Genomic DNA, 18831 nt, shown 5'->3' with positions numbered 1-18831 from the left:
GAAATGGATTATAACAAAATATTGACATTTGGTTAGTCTGTGATGTCATAGACCTGCTGAAGTTGACAGCGAGTGTCTATCCCTTGAAGAAAAACAAATCTGAATTTGAACTCAAGACATTAGGAAAACCAGTAAAATTGAAAGTAATGAGAAGCTTTTATTTGTCTGAGACAGCATCAGTTAGGGATCTTAAAAGGGGGTAATAAAAGTTTAAGGCATCTTTTAAAACTATGAAACAAATCAAACTGCTGGTAGAAAAACAAGTTTGTGGAGCTGAAAAAGAATAATGGGGGAAAACAGTGAGAGAAACATCTCAAAAGAAAAATAAAAATGAAAATAAAGGGTCCAATAGAAACATATACGGTGTAATGGGTTTGTCAGCAGCAGAGTTAGCATGACAGATAAAGCCATTGTCATGCCATGCAGGATGGTGCCTTCTTCTAGGAGAGGAAGCCTTTAATGCCAGCTGTAAACTGGCCTGCCAAGCATGGGAATTTCTATAAAAACAAAAACTCTTTTAAGAGAAAGTTGGGGAGTTTGGGGTTTTTGTTTCTTTGGTTGGTTTTTGTTGGAATTTTTTTTGGAGGGGTGTTTTCTTGGGGTTTTTTGGGGGGGTTTTTTTTGTTGTTTGCTTCTGTTTGGATTTTTTGTTTGTGTTTGTTATTGGTTTTGTTTTCATCTTTGTGTTTAAATTTTTATTCCTTTTGTGTGTCTAGAATAGGAAATACAAAATATCATTTAAAAGGTATAATTAACCATGCTTCTGGATAATAAAAGTGAGAGTGAGGGTAAATTTTTCAACTGCTTTAACCAGTTCCTTTACAAGTCAAAATGTTTTTCAGAACCACTGACCCTTTTTGTCTAGAATTGACTCATTAGCTTTAAATACCTTTCTTTCTGCAATGATTTTCTTTAAATCTTGATCTCCTTCTCAACCCTGAGCAAACCTCAAGATAACATGATATGCTTGTTCTCTGCGTGTACTCATCATTCTTTTGCGTATCTTAGCTCCAGTGCATGAGAGAGAGAGAACTTATTTACAGAAAGTACATTGACATTTGATTTCTCTGTCAATGTTGTATGTCAATATTAAGACAAGACACTTAAATTCAGTTCTCAGCTATTCAGATTGTAATTCTAATGCCCTAGTTTTAAGTTCTATGCATAATATTAAAATAATTTTCCTGACATTTATTTATGAACAAATTATTGATGTTCATATTATCTGTAACTGGGGAAATCCAAATTAGTCAATCAGGAACGTTGGTCAGTTTTGGTTTCAATGATTCAATCATGTTATTGTTATTTGGTAGAGGTTTAATTTTAATATGCATGTTAGCTGTAGCTTGAGAAGCACATCCATATGACAGCCTTACATCTACACCCTAGTCCCAGTATGGTTTGCTTGAGCAACATTAGCAAGTAATATTACAAGTATATTGTGCTTAAGAGCTGTTTTTGTAATAACTGAAATGCATGACGTACAGCTGCATCTATGGAGCTCTAATTATAGAAGAAACAGAAATGAAAATCATGTATTTTTATTGTCAGTCAGATGTAGATTTTTCACTTGAGAAAATTAATCATCATCCTCTTTCCAATTCCCTAATCATCCACAAGATATTTTTCACTCCTTCTCAGTCCTCAGGTTTCTGTCTTTGTTTGCTCTGGTGAGTGGTGAAGGAGAGAAGCCAGAGAAAGGTAAGAAGGGACACTGTCTTCTTAACTGAAGAGAGTTCAGTGGGATTATCTGAGATGAATGTAATATTATGTGAATATAACCTGCAGATGTGAAAACTGCTTAAGGAGTAGTAAGTTTCTGATGACATCGTCAGTGTCAGTGTCTAGAAATCAGCATTTCTAGAGAAAAATGCCTTTGGGATTTGACCTTGATGCAAAAATATATGAAGGGAATTTATCTGCCTTTTGTTGCTTACATCTTTATGTAACCTTGTAAGTCTGTGGCTCCGGATGTGCTTCATTTGCTGTTGTGTCATGCTACAGCCGAGTTTCTTGCCTGTAAATGTTTTATATGTATCATCTCTGCTTTGCACAGCAGCTTCAGAGCTGCTGATTTAGTGCTACAAGACATGTGAGTTTGCAAAGGGAACAGGATGAAGCTTCAACCTGATGTGTGGAGGTGCTCAGTGGATCCCACCATACCTGCCACCCATGGCTAATCCCCCTGGGCCACTTTTCCTCCATGGAGCTGGCCTTCACAAGTGTCTTCAGGAGCTCCCACAGCCTGTCTCACCATCCCAACCCCTGCAGCGAAACTGCACCAGTCCGGCTCTGAGAGTGACATAGAACCTTGCATTTAAACAGCAGCATTTAGACTTAACTAAATAACCATTCATTTAAATACTCTCTGTCATCCTGGGGACTTTTTACAGACCAGCTCCACTCAAGACAGTAGCATGGATTACATGATCATAAAATCGGCGTGAATGGGATCAGAAGCAGATCCATTAACTCTAATTAGGGAATGTGGTGTGATCTTATTTCACTGCACTGTATACAACCTTTGTGGCTGTTATTTCAAGTGACAGACGTTTGTTTTCCAGCACTTAATTTGCACATAGAATTAATGGTAATGCATCCAAGAACTGATATCGCTAATATGCAGCATTAGCATAGCTTGCTCTGTCCCAAGCTTCTGCTCAGAAAAGGATTCCAAAAAAAGAGAAAAAGAGCTCAGATGCAGTGGAATAATGACATTTTCTGTCTTCTGTAGTGAACTGTTGCAGTGTTCATGGCTCACCTAGGTGCCCCAAGCCCCTGGGAGAGAGATGGGGATGGATCCTGGGCTTGGTACACTCCCAGGACCCCCTGCTCTCCAGGCCAGTTGGAAGGCACCCAGGCTTGACAAGGTGACAGCCACTTCTCTCCCCCTCCCCTGGTTCCCTATATGGTTATGATTCTAGAATGTTCTTCTTTGTTCATGTTTAAGCAGTTATTTGGTTGGTTTTCTTTTTATGGTCTTGTTATTTGTTTGGTTATATAATTTGTCGCTCAAAAATCCCCCTTTCCCCATTTGCTCCCCAAATCTCCTCCTTCCCTTTCCCCTCCCCCTATAAAAATTGTTGTGCAGAAGAGCTCGGGGCCATTTTGTCGATGCCCCGAGACTCCTCCAACTCCCCTCACCCCTTACCCTAATAAACCCTTCTTGGAGCACCGACAATCTGGACTGCATCTCCTGTTTTGCTTCGCCGACCTGCAGACAGCACCTGCGCTCCCTCGGGGCCCCGCCCTGTCCCGCAGTCTCTCCCTTCCCCGAACTCCGGGGTGGTTTGGGCACCCACGGACGGGACTCCCACAGTGAACCATTTCAGCCCAATGAGTGTTGAAAATAGAGACTATTATTTACTTTTCATGGTAGTGGAAACCATTTTCAGTGGATTGCACATTTCTATCAGGGCATAACATTTGCTCCTCCTAGAAGCAGGAAAATTCTGCAGACAGATTTTTGCCTGTCTTTAAATGTCTGACCAGCTGACTAACCCCCAAGGTTTAATAGCTGGTAGGCGTCTGTAGGCAAAAGTAAGAGAAACGAGTTCATCAAGGAACTATATCATGCTTCCAACATGTGGCAACATGAGTGCCTCTTCACCATCTGTTATTTGTGTGAGGATTTTATTATGTAAATGACGGTACACACTGCGCTCTAAACAAAGGAAAATGATTCCCCTTACAGTTGCGACTGCCAGGCTTCTGTGTTAGCCCTGAAACAAATAATGAAAGCAGCAGAGCCATGGCAGGCAGAATATCTTGGGTTCTTCTACTTCTTCTCTCAAAAAGGAGAAAATGTCTTGATGAATAATTTGGTTTTTGCATGTATTGTGACTCATAAAGACAGTTAGTCAATGAAACAGTGAACAGTAGACAGATTAAACTAAATTGAGGTGAGGTTTGAAGACTTAAAACAGACTGAAGACACAATCCTGCAAAGCTATGGAGAGTTCTAAACTGTGGTCTTGCTGAGAGCCAAAAATAGGAAACTGGGCCCCTAAATCATCTGTAAGAGATAAAAGGTGTAGTGGGATAGGGTTGGAAGTACAAATCCTGCCCTAAATCCTGGTTTAAAATTTTCCATTAAATTACCAATTTAAATTGAAATGTAATTATCTTAACTGGCATATTTTTGGCAGTTGTAATAAAAAAAAAAAAAGAAGCAAAAAGTCCCTATGCTACACTGGATCAACTAAAAGCCCATAGGAGTTCTAGCACTGGCCCTTAATCAAAGTCTGCAAAGAGACAAAAGCTTTGAGCTAATCTATGCCAAGCCATGTTGGACAGTATGGCACTGCCTAGAGCATCCTTCTGGTGGCATTTAAAGCACCTGGTGCCCTAGGAAAAGAAATCATATCCAAAGCTGTAAATTCTCTGTTTTACTTATACCCATCTACCGACTAACAGGGGTTCCTGTGATAGCAGGACAATATTGCATGGGAAAGAAAACATACCACTATTTTTATTACATTAATTCATTTAATGTGTGGCATGCAAGTAGTTACCTGCACACACACTCTTCCTTACTGGGTGTTTTGAGTGCTTTAATATAATTAAAACACTGCTGCATTTATTGGTTTAACTCAAATCTTAATTGGATAATTGGAAAATATATGCATTAGGGATTAATTTTTATTCCAGAGGAATTTAGGAGTAACTGAAAGCAGTATCAGAATTGACCAAATTGATGATTCAAGGGTGCTGGGCTACTTCCTGCATTGTTTTTGTGTGATTTCTTATGCTTGTATTTGTCAGCTTTTCCTGACTTAATTATGATTAAGTGTTGAACTTTACAGATGGCCAACTGCTGGTACTGCTGTATCGATCAGTTGGTTTTATTAATGTGTTAAATTCTGTGGTTGCAGCAGTATCATATTTTGTGATAGAACAGCTAATAGCTGAAGAGCTCTGCCATGAAAGTCCCAAGCAGCCCAGCCTTAGCAGATATTCCTTTTTTTCAATTTATCTTTTTTTAAAATTTATTTATTCATCAACATCTAACTTCATTCAGGATATGTCTGGAATGTTTTCGTGCTGAAAGACAAACCAGTGTTGCTTTTAAACGGGTAGCAGTGAAAGAACAAGGTGTACAGGAAGAATACAGCTGCCACTGACACCTGGAAGAACAAGTACAATTGGCTTTTCTTTTTTTCCCTGAGGTCCTCAAAATCAAATTCTATACTTTCTGTAAGAGCCTGTTGTCATGTTGTTTTTTTTTTTTAATTATAAATCATTGGCAGCTCTAATCTAATTCCTCAAGTCAAACAATCTGGTTCAACTTTGCAAATGTGAAATAAGCTTGCTTTCATCATTGCAGGTGTCAGGAACAGTTCAAAATAAATTAAGATATTGATAAATATTTCTGTGTCCTAATCTTTTCCTCTGATAATGAATGTCAAAAATTCAGATTTCACTTGAAGATAAATTTTTACATAGATGGCCATCAAAACAGCCTACGACATCTTTGTGATGTGAAATGGTACTGAAAATTAGGACAAAATGTGAAATATATATAGACCTTTTCATCACCATCTTTAAATCACTACTTACTTCCTACATGTTTCTGAAACTGTCTTCCTCTTATTCTATGAAGAGTAATATTTTCATAAGTATAATGGATTATGTTTAATTTTGTGTCTAATTTGCTGCTGTTTGAAGTTATGCTTTCCACAATGTCCTGCGCAGACAGACTCCTTCCTTATAGCATAAAACTCAATTAAACTGTAACTGTAGAGTTTCTGTCTTTTATCCAACAAATACCGCTTTATGCATCACATGTACATATATGAAATTGGTAAGTGTTTTATATTCTGAAACTTAGAAGTGATCCTACAAACAGGAATGCCAATATTATTTTTCTTGAGATACAACATGTTGCATGTAACTATAATTATTCATTCCAGTGTAAATGTTTTTTCTCTGCCAGTTGGTATATATATAAACTAATGGAGAGCAGTTACATAATAAACACTCTGTAGGGCTGAAGTCTTCATAAACTTAGAAGCCTGGAAGTAACATTATTAATATCCCATACAATATTTTACTCAGTCATCTGTTTTCTGTTTCTCAGAGCTCTTTGGCACAGGGGAAGGAGCCCAACTTGCGCACAACTCACTGATTTGAACAGGAGCTGAAACACATGGGAGAAAAATCATCCCACTCTGGCCATGGTCACAGCAGTAGAACTTCAGTCCAAGGCAGTTTATGCCCTGAAGCTGCCCCTGAAGGTCAGCAGAGAGAGGGCACAGCCACCACTCCATGGGAGTGAAGGGTTTGCCACAGCCCCCTGGCATCTCTGGGATGCCAGCAGACTTCTCTGCAAAGTGCTAAGCTCAACACCAGCTGTCAGAAATGTTTTCCAAGTCCTTTGGTCAAGCAACAGGGGGTCCTAGGAGGTGTTAAAAGTATTGGCCTGCCTTCTGACCTAGGCTTGTGGAACAGCATCTCAGAAGAAAATATTCCAGTCCTGGTTTTTGAACTCCAGGGAAAGCAGGGAATGAAGTTGTGGCTCGGATTGAGTAGTTGGTTCTGTTATTCGCACATGCAAAACCCCAGAGAAAGAGCCACGAGCAAAATGAGAACAGAAAGTGGTAAAGGCAAGGCCTTTCCACTCATTTTTCCTGAACGATGCCACAAGGTAGAACAACATAACAATTACACGGTTTGAATAATTGTTCTATCTTTATTTCCTGTAAATTCAAGCTGACACTCACACCTCACCTAAATTCTGGTACATGTCTCCTCTTGATTTACAGGTACCTGGTTTTGCAAAGGAAATTTAATTCCTAATTGCTGTTGATACTGCTATCTCTTGGTGTTTCTTCTCTTACTTTCTGACACCTGTTTGTTTTTGTATTGCTTCCCAGACTTCTCTTTTCCCATGTCACCAATAATTTCAACCCTCGTTTTAACACTTTGTCTAATTTATCATTTTTTTCACAGTGCTTTCTTTTCTTTCTTTCTGTTGTATTAGTGTACAACCTCCAAGGTATCTATCAGCTCTTGGAATAACTCAAATAGCTAGAGTATGGCAGACTGGATGTCTGAGAGTTAATATTCATTGTAGCTGCCAATAGCTTTGAGAATGTCAGTTTGTCATTCAATATTTTTCTTTTTTCTCTCCTCATTTCCAGTAATGCAGATAGAGTTATCCTCCTTCTGGGAAAATGCCATGATGTTCACAAGAGCTGTGTAGATAGAAAACAGTGTTGGTAGGAGCAAAAGAGGAAAGTTTTCATCATCAGAACAAGATGCACCTAAAGGTTTTGTAAACTAAAGGCCAATTATTCCCTGAGGTGCATGGGGGGCCACTTCTACTGCAATCAGTCTTGTGAATGCGAAGGCAGAAGAGGACCTTGACTGTCTGTATCTGGACTTTGTCAGGCCATTTGTTTGTGACCAGAGTTGTATTGTTACTGTGGTTTTCAATAAAGGGATGTTCACTGAGGCATTACATTGATATTTTTGAAGTATGTTCCACATTTTCAAAGGAACAAATTTATCATCATAGAATTGAAATGTCTAGCTGCTTCAGTATCCTATTGAGATTCCACATCACTGACATGCAAGGGCATTCATTTTTCGCCTTCTGGATATAATGGGAATGAGACCCCCACTTGGATTGCTGCATCCAGGCCTGGAGTCCCCAGCACAGGGAGGACATGGACCTGTTGGACTGGGGCCACTAAGATGATCAGAGGGATGGAGCAGCACTCCTATAAGGAACAGCTGAGAGACTTCAGATTCTTCAGCCTGAGAAAGAGAAGTCTTTGGGGTGACTTAATTTCAGCCTTCCAGTACCTGAAAGGGCACCCAGGAAAGATGGAGAGAGACTATTTACAAAGGCCTGGAGTGACAGGACAAGGGTGAATGGCTTCAAACTGAAAGAGTAGGTTTAGATTAGACGCTAGGGGAGTGATGAGGCCCTGGCACAGGTTCTCTAGAGAAGCTGTGGCTGCCCCATCCCTGGAAGTCTTCCTGGACAGGTTGGATGGGGCTCTGAGCAGCCTGGTCTAGTGGAAGGTGTCCGTGTCCCCATCTGGGGGATGATCTAGATGGTCTTTGAGTGCCTTACAACCCAAATCATTCTGTGGTTCTATGCTTTTCAACAAGTGAAGGCATGCTAACAAGGATATGATTTGGCCAAACCGTGCTCCTTTTTCCAAAGAAATTTGGTAGAAAATCTTGACAGGCTTTCATCTCTGAGTCCTGTACTAGGCCAACACTTTTCAGGTATTTTAAGTCTTTTGGTGATTTGTAAAACATGGCCTTTAGCAACAGCCTTTGGACCTGCCATTGAGTATGTTCACAATACCATAAGAGGGATCCTGTTCTGGCTGACACGTGATTCACAGGCCTGAGAACTGAAGAGGTTCCTGCAGGACCATGCAGCCAACCAAGCTGTTTCCTTGGCCACTGAATCTCTGGCATCAGTTGCAAAATATGCTACAGAAAGCAAGGGCTGATGGTGTGTAGTTACTCTGCAACATCAGTTCTTCTTCTGGGGTCTGTGGAAAATGGGTGAGTGAGCCCAGTCTGGCTCTTTGCTGACCGGCCAATTGGAATAATTGTTGTCTTTTTTTGCAGCCTTTCTTACAAAAAAAAAAGCAAGGCTGGACCTTAAAGGCGGAAAAATCTCTTCATGGAGTGTTTTATGTCTAGGATCAAGACCTTTTTAAGGATTTAAGTCCCAAATACAAATGAAATATCCAACCAGCTATAATAACTATCGGGAGATGGAGAAAAAAGTAGAGGGGAGGGAAAGGGAAACAATTCCAAGGAAGGTGATGCTGTTTGGAAAAAATGCCTCTTACAGTTTGGCAACTAGCTGTTAACATGCCGTTGCCAACCTGCGAGTTCATTTGAGGTTTATAGCAAGTTTCAGGAAGAATAAAATTTAATCATGTGCAGAGCCTTGGTGTTGTATTCTTGCCATCTATTTCAATAGCAGTAATAACATACAGGCTGCAAAGTGATTAAAGAATGGCACAAGTCTGCTTTCTACTTGAGTTTGCAAATGTATTTCCATTGAAAGCTTAATTTTTGCGTTTTTCATCCAAATTTAAAAAGAAGATGATGATGTGAGGTCTAAGGACATTATATATGGTTTGGGTCTGGGGTCAGATCCTTCTATCAGTTTTTACCCATTATAGACATGGGGACTTTTCTCCTATTATCTAAAAACATAACAATATTTTATTGAGGCTCAAACCCACAAAGAGAAATAAAGGAAAAGTGGGAGAACTCAGTGATGAAGGTGGTTGCTCAACAGAAGACTTAACTACATGTTGTCGCCTGTATCTTCTTAACAAATCCCAAAAGTTCCTATTAAATATTCTGGGGATTTGATGCTGAGGAAATCTATTGAAATACTGTCTGGGCCTGGATTAGCACTCCAGACTAAAGATTAATTTAATTTTCCTTTTAGGATTTGTAATTTTTTTTTCTTTCTTTTAAGTATGTAACTATGAACTTTACTGTCATCAGCTGAAATAAAAGTTATTAATGCATCTAAAATTATCATTGCTACTTACATGAGGAAATAAGCTTCTCAATAATAAACCATGGACTAGGAGGGTTTTTCAGTGAAAAGAAATTTTTCCTTTCTGTTTCTGAAATATTTTTGAGTGGTAATCACCTGTCTGAAAATCTGCTTTTTTTTTTTTTTTTTATGTTGTATATGGCTGCAAACTGGACAGAGGTTCTTTTGTTCTTTGCTCTCACACCATACAAATGGAATGGCAAGTTTTACCCATGGCATTTATGTGCCTTTAGCTACATTTAACATCTGTATTAGCATATTAGCATGCATCTGAGTTATCCTGATACATTATAAACACACTGGGGCTGAGGTATACCAACAGCATATAAAGATGTATTATTCTACTTAAAGGACTTAAAACTCAGCAAAAGCTTGCTGTAGGTGAGTGATCCTACTTATTAGGGATGACTTTTAACAACTTTACTCCACAAATATATGCTGTCCTTTAGGGGAAATAAAGAAATTGATTTTAGAAAAAAATGTTGTCTTTGCATTCCTTTACTTCTTGTCATTTTTTCTTTCTTTGATATATCAGTTTCTTGGACACTGCTTTCTCCCCTTGTTTATCAAAGTTATTAATTTATGGTCTATTGATGCACAACGGCTCCTTAAGCTTAGAGTTAGTACTTGGCTGTCAGTAAGAAAGATGAGAAGCAAAAGTGTGAAGGATTTTGCCAGGGTAGAGCAAGAGTTACAGCCACATCTTTAAGTGGAAAATTTAGGTAGGTGAAAAAATCTGGACTGCAGAAAAGTAGGACAAGGCTATCACTTTTTCTTGGGAGATAATATAGTTAGATTTATGTGTTTAAAATAGTTATTAAGATTGGTTTATATTCAACTACTTTGAATTGTCCAACACTTTCACTACATAAAATAGTGAGGCTTTTCAATTTATATGAGTTTTGTCTTGCCAACTGGCCTGCCTCCTTCCCTTCCCTCTTTCTCCTCTTGCCTCCTTTGCAGTGTTATGCTAGATATGGGAGTGAAAATTTTCCATTCATCCTGATTGGAAGAGTTCTCTCAAAAGGCTAGTTCTTTGGCTTTTAACTTTGAGTTATGTCTGGCCTAACCTCAGTTTACCAAGATTTCTGGACACATATAATGTTTTTTGGGTGTATCTACCCTGTTTATCGGCATGGAGATTAAACTGGCTCTGCTACAGTACTGATTTGCACTAGAAATTTGTTGCCTGTAGGTTCCAGCATGCTCAGGTTCTAAAAGAGTTGGTTGATAATTTGAATTGCGACAGGAAAGACGCGGGAGAACATTAAAACTTTGTGTAATAACTCTTCTTCAGTGTTATCACTTAAAGTTTAAAACTTGAATCTTGATGCTTCTTTTCATTCTCCCAAGAAAATTTTACACTTCAAAAAGGTCCTAAAGACTTAGTAGAAGTTTAGTAAGAATGCAGGAGGGTCACCATCTTCCTTGATGAAGGCTTATCTCATTAAATTCTGCCACGTTCTTTAAAATGAGGAGGAAGTTTCTCTCTCTAGGTCTGTGATTTACACCTACATTGATTTTCTATTCATCTAAATTACAACTCCATGACTGTCAGTTGGTTCCTTGATGCCAGTGTGGTTATATTCCTGTCCTGAAGGGGAGGCATGTGGATTCCTTGTGGCTCCAGCACTGCAGGTAGGAATATTAGGGGCATGATTTCGCTTATTTGAAGTTATCAAAAATGCTGGAAGAAGAGGTCAATGCCAAATAGATAGGCTGATTAATTACATATATTTTCTCTCCTAGAAGATTGGTTATATCAATAAGAGACACTGAAAACCTGTCTTTAAAAGAAGTAATTGTTAGGGAGCCAGACAAACATAAAGTGCAGATTGTCTGGTTCTCTGAAATCTTGACTGATAGATAAATATGAAGTGAGCTGCAGTGACTGTGGCAAGAAAGCTGAGTTTCAGATGAAAAACACACTAGACTATTGTTTCAGTGGTAGAGGAATGTCTACATTTTTCTCATTAATTGCTAGGGGGGAAAAAACATCTGCATGCTGTCCTCAGTTTGAATTTATACAACTAAATTTGTAAAATTTAATAAATTAAAAAAAAATATTTCTATGCTAGAATGTTGCCATGACAGTATTGCTCCTGATATATATTTGAATAAAATAATCATAATACTGTGCAGTGCTGTATATTTATACATTATACATACTCATTTTTTCTACTTTGACTAAGTATGTCTAATATTTCAGCTTATATAATTTATTTTGCTAAAAGATACACTAGTTTTATATCTATTAATGGAAGGTCATACAATTGATAAATTTAAAATGCTAAAACTATTTCTTTCTGATTTTTGTCTTCTGTTGGAACCATAGTGAATGATGGTATGTACAAAGCAATATCCTTGCACTTCCTGAGGCCTTAGCTGGCAGAGTTGTCAAATTAAACTGGAACATTTTGTAAGTGTATCTTTAATAAATACATATGTCTGTCATGCTTCCCTACTCAGTCTTATAAATCAGACTGTATCTAGCTGTCAGATACTCTCAACCTGCTTGTCCTAATCTGTCAAGTAAAAATTATAGCATCTAGGCTCTCATCCTTCTCTGAAAATATTTATTTATACCAGTGACATGTCAAGGACACACCATTTTTTGAATTTATTTTTTTCCCCAGCAACAAAACCACTAAAAGCTGGCTCAAGTCCCTGCCAGGAGGGCAGTGGTTAATACATAGAGGGAATTTATAATGTAGGAACACCCCAGCCAAGCAAAATAAATGCTGCATAGCGTTTTAAAAAAATCTTGCAACATGCCAGTTATGTAGCATTCAGCCTTGTTTTACTCAGAGTACAATAGTAATTTTATGCCATTCATCATCCTCACCCCCATTCATCTCCAGATGAGCCTCCACTCCTGTGTTGCAAAGAGGTTGTCTCCAGATTTTGTGTCTCTGCAATGCCTGGTAATTACCCATCACAGTTCTAATGACATATCAGACACATCATAAACTATTGCTGTAGCTTGAGAAAAGGATTTAAACAAGCCATGGAGAGTAAAAAACCTATTGGTTATTCTGGTTCCAACAGCTCTCCCTGAACAGAGAGTACAACCTAAGAAGTTGAGAGCTGGGGGAGATGGAGGTGTAGGAAAAGGATGAAGGAATCCTTGGTATTTTTAAAAGAATATCTTTTTATTCCATATGCATGAACAGATGTTAAAGAACATTGCTTGTCACTTGTCTTTTTTAGAAATTTTAGACTGCACTCTATTTAAAATAATTATTGAACCTCACCTGCCTTCGGTCTAGAACAGGAAGAAAATGATCCTTAACTCCTTGAAATCTTCTGCCCAAATAATTAAAGAATTAAAAATCCCAGTTTATTTCAAACTTGAAACTCATTCTAGTAATCTTAACAATACTTTTCTTTTTTCTTTTAATTTTTTATCTCTGAGCAAATTCTCAATCCTTTTTTTAAAGTGTGATACATTCACCTTTATTTTGAGCCTATATATTCATGTTATCTAGTTTCTGTGGTGATCTGAATTGTTTTGACTAAGGACTTATACTTGCAATGTCCCATAAAATAAGAAAATATAATTTCCTCCCTTTTTGCTGCACTGAAATAGAGACACTTGCCAACTGCTCAAAATGAAGTTATAAAAATCTATAGATAAAGTTTGACATAGTACGTAAAGTTACTGAAGTTTCAGACTTCTTATTCTGGATTTGCTAGAGGAAGTATTGGCAAGAGGGAAGAAGACCTTCTCCAGAAATCAGGAGGTCTGTTCTTTCAGGAGCCTGGGATGAGCAGGACAGGACACAATATGTACATGAGTATTGGGACATTCTCTAGAAATCTGCCATAGCTTGGCTTGATCACTGTGTAAATCATGACCACAACTCTGCTTTCTGCAGGACTAATTGCTCAAGGAATTGCTTTCAAAGGGTGAAACTTACTCAGTAGTAATGACTGTTGCCTCATTGCCACTCAGAAATGAGTGGAACTTGAGTCAATGTGCTGCACCAGGGAAAACAGTGGGAATAGCCTGGGGAGGAAGCACATTGCCTTGCAATCTTGAAAAGGAGTTAAGCACTTTGGAATTCCCGCATGTGTATGACAGGGAATTGAACTTATCACAAATGAAATCTTTACTCAGTGGCATTTAACTAGTTATCTCCTTCTCTGACAAGCTGTCCTGTTTAACAGAAAATAGAGTTCTTTTTTTAAACTCCATTACAGTTGTTTTAATAAGATCATTTATAATGAGCTTTTGGAGAATTGAAACATGATAGATGAAGTGAAAAAAATCATTCTGAAAGTAAAGCATTTTTAAAAACCAGAGCCCCAAAACTATATAATGAAGTTTGCTTTGGCCTTGTTAGTATGGGTAACTTTTATACTGAGATAGCTGTTTGTTTGCTTTTCCTAAAAGCCGCAGGCTAGTTCAAGCATAACCATTCAATTTAAGCAGCGTCTGATGAAGAGCAGTCCTATGGACTGTGCTAGACTGTGATGGATGTTCACTGTGATCCTTTCTGCCCTTGAGATCTGAATGTATCTGAATGAGCCACAAAAAGCACACGAGTTTTGAAACCAGTTAATTAAATGACTGCGGTGAGTGCTGCTAGGTGCCAAACAGCAAAGATACGGATGCAAAGCTAAGGAATATGGGACAAAAACAGTGGTACATCTTCAATCTCTCAAGCTAAAAGTTTGAGAAATTTAAATAAAAAATATTAGACTGATAAGAGAAAGAAACCTTAGATTTCAATCTGATGAAATCTGTATGAAAAACAACAGCAACAGCAATGAAGTTTGGACGACTTTCATGTTTAGAAAATGGCAGATAAGATAAAAGCCCCTTTCCTGAAATCTGGATAGTAGTAAAGCAATGAAGTAGTTTAATTTAAAATGGTTTAGGTCAAATGTTACTTGATTTGTCCCTGCATGTGAACGTTACGATTTTAAAAGGAAACAAAACAAAGGTGTGCTTAAGAAAGGCTAACTGTAGATCCAGACATATAAGGAAGCAAGAAGAGAAGGATCAACTTGGGGAATTCTACTGTTTTTCTTGCGGTAACAGCATTCCTCTTCTGGTTTTAAGAAATCTAATTCCTTTTTGTTACACTCTCATAAATGTGTGGTAATAGTAACTTTAAAGGGCACTGTACGGATTTACACTCTTGAACCTTTTTCACAATGTTTTATACAAGAATTTTTGCCAAATAAACCATTGATGTTCTTAGGTAGAATTAACTTGGTGATTAAACTGAAGGTATTAGTTGCAGCAAATTCACCATTAACCTTCTTTAGAGAAGGGTGCAGTTGTTAAATACACATATTAATTATTAATTAATCATGCGCTTGTTTATCCGAACAAAAGCAGTATTTAAAAGAATGTATTGTGAAAGAAGTTTTATCATCCATAATGAAGTGTTATAAAAGTCCTGAATGATTTCAAGTGACTAGCGCCACATTAGGCTCTGGGAACTTTGTGCTTGGAACAGCTCAAGGAAAGTACAGAGGACCTGATGTAAAGCATGTTGAAGTCGATGACTATTTTCCGTTGTCTGCAGTGGACATAAGGTTGTTCAATTTCATGGGATGGAAAAAATTTATTTTATGGAACACACATGCACAAAGAAACACAACTCATTCCCTAAATACGTGTGCTTGCTTCCTGATGGTTTTTAATGGGAAACATGTGTGCAATGTGAGGTGAGCACGTTGAATTATCCAGCTTTTTGTAGGGAATTAGTCACTTTTGCAGGGGAATCAATATCCAATAACAGGAATTGATCAACAGTGCTTGAGTTCAGTTGAACATGCCAAAAAGGTGCTGTGAGATATGAGCTTTCATTGGTTTTCTTACTCTTTAAAAACTAGGGGCTGAAGGAGCTAGACTGTCTCAGAATCAAGCAGTTAATTCATGTCTTGTTTTTCTAAATCAGGAAATGGGACAGTGAAAAGCATTTCTATATAGTTAACACATATTCCTTCAGCTGCTGATGTAGCAGGAAAAAAAATTAAAAATTGTTGCAACCTGCATAAGACTTTAGCAATGAGAAAGAGCTCTAGCCAACTCATAACTGTATACAACACAAAAAAATATTAAAATTCACTAGTTTTTATGTCCTTAGGAACTGTTTATTCCTTCAGACTATTAATCCCATTATGGAGATCAGCCTCAGTAAGAGAAATATTAAAGAAAGAATTTCAACATTTAGGATTCACTTCCTAGGTATAATGATTGTTTTAAGCATTTTCTTTATGATGGAAAGAAACCATGCCTTACCACAGTATGTTATCCACAAAGGGACCATCTTTAACACCCAGCTATTCCTCCAGTTCTGTTTAATGAATTATTGAAAAACTGCTGTTGCAATTGTCCTCTTGCACAGATTGCAGTTTTCCAAAGAGCTTTTAAAAATGTATATCTAGAATCATGACTCCTAAATATATCTGTGTTAATAATAATCTTGCATATATTTCTAGCTAATGAAAAGTGTTATTTAAAACAGAGACATTTCTGTCCATACACTTAGTGTCCATATATGTTGGGGCTTTTTATGTGAGTGTCTTCGAAATTCCACACTGGATTCTCACATTTTATTTTAAGTGTCTTTGTAAATTTTGTGGAGAACTAAGCAGCCAAGGGATACACCATACTTTCTCTTCACATAAAATTATTTTAAATGAACTCTGTAATTAATAGTCATCTCCTGTTTCAGGCTATTTAATATTATTACAAAGCAAGATGAAGAAGTTAAAAACAAATAAGAGACTACAAGTGGAAAAAGCAAGACAAGAGAATGCAAAAGGCAACACTGAATTTGAAATAGGGTGAAGAAAAAAACATACACATTCTTTTTCTCTTTTGTATTGCTTTTCTTACAGCATTTAAACAGTCCTATAATGTAGCCTTCTTTTACAATGTATCTTACAAATTGAGAGGATTTGCTTTTAATTCTTCTAAATGGTGTGGGAGAAGAGTAGCAACTTCAGTAATTCATTTCCTGACCCTATAAACACTCACGGATTTTGCTTGCTTTCAAGTGTGAAGGCCCACTGACACACAGAGGGACTACTCAGAGGCTTAAATTTAAGCAGGTATGTAAGTGCTTGTGGAACTAGGGCTTTTTTATATTTATTGACCGACAGGTTCATTGCCCTACAGGGAGTACTTCACAAGAGTACTTGCAGTGACTTTTTTTCCTTTTGGAAAGTTCACTTTTGGTCTAGCCCCAGTTACAGCTCCACAGATTTACGCTGTGGGAAGACCTGGAGCAGTGCCACCAAAGGTAAGCTTTGGGCAAGGCTGTTGGATCAGCCATGGCCTGGTGAGGGCTTGCAGGCTGCAGAGAGGGATTCCTTGTGCTGTCAAAATGTGTGTTGCATGTATTGCATGGCATCTGCAGCCCACCCTGCAAAATACACTCCTGTCTGTGTTGGGAGAGGAGCTGCTGGGAGAGCTTTGAAGACACCAGACAGAAGAGAAGTATGAGAATGGTTAGAGCAGATGATGCTAATAATTGCATTGGTTTTAGTTTTTTGGGGGAGAGAACTTTAGAGCTGCAAGGGTTGCCCCAGCTTTAGCTTTGCAGGGAGGCTGACCTGTGTGCTGGGTCTGGGGGATCTTCACCACTACAACTGCTTCTCCAGAGCTACATTTTCTGGCTTTATGCTGATACAAGTGAGGAAGGAAACACATCCTGGTTTTTACACAGGATTTGCTGTTGTGATCTGTAGAAAAATCCCAGATTTCTTTTTAGGATTACTTAATCTTTTGAGGGGATTTTCCCTCTCTTTTGTGAAACCAGAATTTGTTGTCTATTTAATGGCTTCTAGAAGGCCATCTGCATTCTGCGCTCCAACTGACATGCATTAAAAAAATCTGTAGTTTATTGAATTTGCATGTAAAGTTCCTCTTATTAATATTATGCCATTAGTCCACTCACTACCATTGATGGAATTTATTAATCTATTGAATTCTGTTCCTAAACTTCTTTCAAGTAAAAATTACTCCATGAAAGGCATCAGCTATTAAAGTTAATGAAGACTTAAACAAGTCTGATTTATGGAAGAAGATGTTGTATTTCTCTTTGGTAAAAGTCTAAAATCAGATGGTCTACAAGAAATTGTATGCTAAATAGACTGCTCTTATGATTTACTCTTTGATTTTTTGGCATGAATATTTGTGTTACATTGTACATTCACCTTGTAAAGTTCATTCTTTCCTAACTACATTAGACTGCTATTAGAAGCACTCCTGTTAAAATCACACCTTTTTATTATAGAATGGTCTGCTAATATAGCTACAGCAAAAAATAGTCAACCTTTCCATTATAAATATATATCCCTATTTTCAGGGACTTTAAACTCTGCTATAAATACTCATTCCAGACTAACATTTGGCATGTAAAGCTGCATCCAAACAACAAATCTATTTATTATTAAATTACTTTAGCCATTTGAATACATCTCAAAGCAGACGAAGTAGAAATAGTTGCATGCAGATTTTTTGTTGCTTTTCTTATTTTACTTTGATGTATTCCTAGAGTTTGAGAAGCTGCAAAGGGAGGAAGGTGCTGGGGCAGGAGGGCTGGGTAGTGTTTCCTGCTGGTGGCAAGCCACTTCTCTTCACTGTCTGGTCCTGCTCAGGCTAGTCTGAGTTCAACGGGCATTTTTCCTTTGGATTTTTGGGGTTTGGAGGCTTTTTCAACCATTGGATTTCTCGTATAGTCTTCCCAAGGCACATTAATGTCATACTTGAAAAATTACTTCTGACACCTTGTCAAATGTTTCTTATGAAATGGAAAGTTGTTAAGCCCCTTCTGCTCCCATGAGCTCCTCAGAGATCTGAACTCTGGAACCTAAGTGTGTGTGAGGTCGTTACTGGTAAAGTTTGAGACGGGATAATCTTGACATCAGACTAGTAAGACTGCCCAGGCTCACCATGTTGTTTGGCCATATTCAGTGCTAAAACTCAACATCTTTCTGAGCATTAGTACAATTTCCTCACTCCTACCAGAAAAAAAAGAAAAAAAAAAAAAAAGCGGTTTCGGACATTTTTCAGGTTGTGTTTCATGATCATTTTAGACTGCCCTGGGTAGCAGCTCTTGCTGAAAGCCGTTAGTTGTGTCATTTCTCCTTCCTGTCCTGGGAGCTCCTGCAGTTCCTGTGTTTGCATGGTCAGCCAAGAAGACCCAGAAATAGGCATGGGTGTGAGCTGGGTTTGGGACAAACAAGCTCCCTGTCCACCACATCAAGTGGCCCACAGGGACAATGCTAATGCTCAGCAGGGTGCTGGGGAAGTC

The sequence above is a fragment of the Lichenostomus cassidix genome, chromosome 1 (genome assembly GCF_008360975.1).
Source record: "Lichenostomus cassidix isolate B80296 chromosome 1, HeHo_3.0, whole genome shotgun sequence".
Classification (NCBI taxonomy): domain Eukaryota; kingdom Metazoa; phylum Chordata; class Aves; order Passeriformes; family Meliphagidae; genus Lichenostomus; species Lichenostomus cassidix.
Note: the sequence above shows the minus strand (reverse complement) of the source record.